This window comes from Berghia stephanieae, chromosome 15 (genome assembly GCF_034508935.2).
Source record: "Berghia stephanieae isolate SIO BIC M18660-M18661 chromosome 15, UCSD_Bste_1.3, whole genome shotgun sequence".
Lineage (NCBI taxonomy): Eukaryota > Metazoa > Mollusca > Gastropoda > Nudibranchia > Aeolidiidae > Berghia > Berghia stephanieae.
The window spans coordinates 248,021-252,683 of NC_088374.1; the positions used below are offsets into that span (position 1 = coordinate 248,021).

The 4,663-nt window shown below is 31.5% G+C and overlaps 1 protein-coding gene across 1 annotated transcript in view; it reads right to left on the reverse strand.

The window, feature by feature from the left end:
• Positions 1-213: 213 nt before the first annotated feature.
• Positions 214-4,663, reverse strand: part of LOC144960238 (uncharacterized) — a 105,905-nt gene continuing 101,455 nt past the window's right edge. The window contains exon 15 of the mRNA XM_078893245.1: positions 214-4,663. This exon is cut by the window's right edge and continues 761 nt beyond it. The gene's annotated coding sequence lies outside the window, so the exon portion shown is untranslated.

Consider the following 4,663-nt stretch of genomic DNA (forward strand, 5'->3'; position numbering starts at 1 on the left):
CAATTTTTTGGAGAAATCTGGTACAAATAGAAATGAATGTTCAAGCAGGTCTTGAAGGAAGGGAAGTAATATTTCTAGACGAATAGTTTTGATGATACGTGTGAACCCACACATCTGACTTGGCCATATTTCATTTTGGATAATGATGTTTGACTGTTTTTGTTAGAAAGAGGTAATCTAAATATGAAATAAATAACACACGACCATAGTTAGTTTCAGTGGGGAAATGTTTAATATAATTCTGTATATGAATGGTAGATAAGTAAGTTGAATATAACTTTGAAAGTTAAAAAGATACTTTATAATGGCTGTAGTTATTGGGTGCAGAGGTGGGACTGGCTAATAAAATATGATGATATCCATGTTGGAATTTGGTCATTTGTGGATGACCAAGGCGATTACAGTGTCCGTTTCTGTTGTAGATGTATTTTTGTTGATGGTGATTTGTGGTTGTTTTATTGAGAGTTGTGATGGTGATAGTATTAATAGTCGTGGTGATTTATGGTTGTTGTGATGAAAATGGTAAATTGTTATAGTCTTGGTGATGGTGAGTTGTTGTAATCCTGGTTGTGGTAAATTGTTATAGTCTTGGTGATGGTGAGTTGTTATAATCCTGGTTGTGGTAAATTCCTATAGTCTTGGAAATGGTAAATTGTGTTATAGCCTTGGTGATGGTAAATATAATGATTGTGATCTGTTTATCAGTTCTGATTATTATAACATGAAATATGAAAAAAAGAATATTTGTTTTAAAAGAGATAAATATTATACAATGTCAAGTATATGAGATAATCAATATTTACAGTAACAAAATGACAAAGATGATATACAATATTAATAACAGTTAATGTAAAGGAAATGATATAAACGTACTTAATTGAATTCCGTCAAGTTATTGGCGAGAGTTTTATCAGAAACGTCAGCTGTGACCAAATTATTTATTTTTTTTTTTTGATAAAAAACCCACGGATTTAAATGTAAAACACAATCAGCCAATTTGAAGAGGACATAAGATTGGTGAACTACGTCAGTAAGCACATGCATTTTATTTTACTTTATTACATATCACCTCCATGGGTTATTTCCAAATGTGTAGAGCATTGGCAAAGAGCACTTGATCCATTTAAATGTAAAGTCTTACACACACGAAGATCTAACCCACAACGTATCCATACTGTGTAACAAAGTACACTTAACTGCAGGTCTGATAACCCGATCCATTCTGGGCAAATTGATATAATGGAACTCTCAAGAAATATTTGTCCAAAACAACAATGTTAAACTAGGCCCAAAATTGTGTTCGGATGTCAGACCTGCTTATATGTACACGTCGCCTGTCACCATTGATGAATCAAACATGTGTCTACTACTACACAACTATAATTTATAAGATATATTGATACCTTAAAATAAACTTTGACGACCATCTGTTTACAATGATATCACGTTTCAAAGCCATTTCAGAGCGGTGGGAGACAAAACCCTTCCCAAACTCGCGGACATTTTCTATTTTACTTTAGGTAGAAAATCTGGTAGATTCCAATTATTTTTTAATTACTTGTACACAATTACAGTGTTTATTTCAAAGCCCCAGATATGACACCGAATACAAGTATTTCTATAAGTAATGAAGTGTCTTTATGTAGATTTTAGGCTTAACTGTGAGGCTTTGAAGGCAATTCTATGCAACCTTGACAAAGGCTGTGTCTTGGTTCTTAGAGAAATTGTCCATGGTGAGAAATTCTTGTTTTTTTTATAAAAGGCACTTAAATTATTCTTTCTTCATTAGTTTCATTTTCAAAACAAACCATACGAGTACATATAGGTAATCAAATCACCACCATCAAAAAAGCAATTGAGAGTTTAGTATTTCGTATTGGCTTTGTGGGGAAATTGACGCCTAACATTGTTTTACCGTATTTCAGTCACATGTATAAATGGATGGATTTTAATACATATTTATAAAGGATTCGTTTTCAATGATAAATTAGACTCACAATACAATTTCTGATAATTATTACAACTAAAATTTCTAAACATTAAAACCGGTCTACACGTCACAAAAAAATATTTTAAAAACCTATAAAAATGGAAATAATGAATTCAATGACGTTTAAACGGCCATAACTTGTGAAGGCGACACTGAAATGTGTTATAACTTGTGTTTTTATCTGAAAAAAGGATTATTCAATTTTATAAAAGTGCTAAATATCCCAAAAGGTCATGGGAAAGGGTACACTCAACTGACCAGTCCCAATTAAGTTATAATCACTTCCATGTAGACCCCACAAAATTGCCTCTGAATTCAGATTTGTTTCAATATCCGACATAGAAATATGTGGAAAAGATATATTAAAGATACAGAAACATTTTAAAGATGAGACTGTGGATATTCAATTACAAAGTCGTCCGATTGTCGCCTTGACTAATTTATACTTCTCAATAATGTCTAATTAACTTATCCATCTATATAAATAGAATGAATTGAATCTCCCCGCCCCACGGTATTCTTTACAAAAGACTTACATTTTATCTCACCCTGATTAAAATAATAATTACTGATTTTTGTTTCTTTTTTGAGTTCATTAGGCATCACAGATAGTAATACGACTGACTTAGATATTTGTAATAAGGGAGGGTGTGGGGGAACCAGTGATAGATAATAGATAAATAAATCTATATATGTATAATTCTGTATCTCTATCTGTATCTAGTCTATGACAATTTCACAGTCTCGTCTAGATCTTTGACAACAATTAAAAATATAATATCTGTACCTTTGATTACAATATCTGGTAACAATATAATATAAACTAACACTTATATTACAGAAAATCTGATTCATACATGATATAAACCAACATATTGACATAGGACGTGTAACCAAGAGATGATTTTCAAGGACAGTCAATATCACATTGTTATAGAAATCACGTGATAACAAAAGGCCTTACTTCAATGACGTTCTATGACCCCTAAATAGGTTGATGGGGGTGGGGGGGGGGGGTGAGGGGGGGGGTGGAGTGGATAAGAGTGGTTCATTGTCATTTTGATATAATGTTTGATAACGTATGTGATAATTAGAGAAATATAGCACATAATAGGGTCATATGACTAGCATTGAATTACTAATTACGTCTGTATAATAATCTTTATACAAAGTGTGTTATAATCAGAGAAATATAGCATATAATAATGTTATAGACTAGCATTAAATTCCTAATTACGTCTGTATAATAATATCTATATAAAGTGTGTTATAATCAGAGAAATATAGCATATAATAATGTCATATGACTAGCATTGAATTCCTAATTACGTCTGTATAATAATCTCTATATAAAGTGTGTTATAATCAGAGAAATGTAGAATATAATAATGTTATAGACTAGCATTGAATTCCTAATTACGTCTGTATAATAATCTCTATATAAAGTATGTGATAATTAGAGAAATATAGCATATAATAATGTCATAATATGACTAGCCTTGAATCACTAATTACGCAATTATCTATTGTTTAAGTCAGTGGGCTATTTAATGAGCTCGATGCACAGTTGAGTCCTTGGGAACCGAATCATTACTTACGTTATCTCACCTTACTCAGGTGTAAAATGATACCCTGGCCGTTAAGAACGTTCCCATTGGAAAAAAAATAATTGGAAAATCTCCCAATAGGCGTCATGTTTCGTTCATCATGTCACGTGTTGATGTTGACCAGGGACCCTTTATAAAACACTTTAAGTACCTTTTTTGGACATTGCGTAATATATAAACAGATCAAAACAGTGGGAGGTATTGTCACGTTACACAAATGTCAAATATTTCTAATCTTCTAAAATTATACGGAAAACATCCTATTAATCACATTCAGCGATTCAGAGAGGAAAAAATGCTTCTATTTTTTTAAAAAACTTTAATTACAATGAAATAAACTGAAACCAGATAAATAAAAAGTCTTCCAAAGCCGGGGAGAATTATAATTTTCTTATTTATTTTTCTCTCTTTGTCTTTGTTAGAAATTCTATAAAATCTACTAAGGTTTAGAACGGAAATTAACTTAATTTATTTTTCTGTGTTTTGACATAAAATCTTGTTTTACTTAAAGGAGGGAGATAATCAATGTATATCAACAAGTAGTTAAAAACCATTGAGTTGTTTCCCTTTCATTTGTCTAGATATCCAATATCTAGGATAAATCATAATTAGTGCCCCGTCGTTATAAATTGGTGTTATATCGGAGCAATGGAGATGATTACAGTGAATTTGGTGGTAACAAAAATAGAACACTGTGAAGAATTTTCCTTTAAATTTATAGAGATAGGTTGTTGTCTGTAAAATGTGTCGCATTGTCCGGAAACTGTAATGTATTCAGGTGACCGAATTGATGCAATTAGAATTTAATGTAAAACATTGATTGGTATGGCTATATTTTATTTATTTGAGGAGGGAGAGGGGAGGAAGAAACAATATTTCTCCGACGTGACACCAGATAATGATGATGGGACACATTTTCGATTTATATTTATTTATCATGAGACTAAAACGGGTGTTGTACGCGTTTACTCCACATTCTTATAACGTGTATACAGCTATGTTATTATATATCATATAACTGTTTATTATATTATAATGATTACATACAAGGATAATGATGATTTAG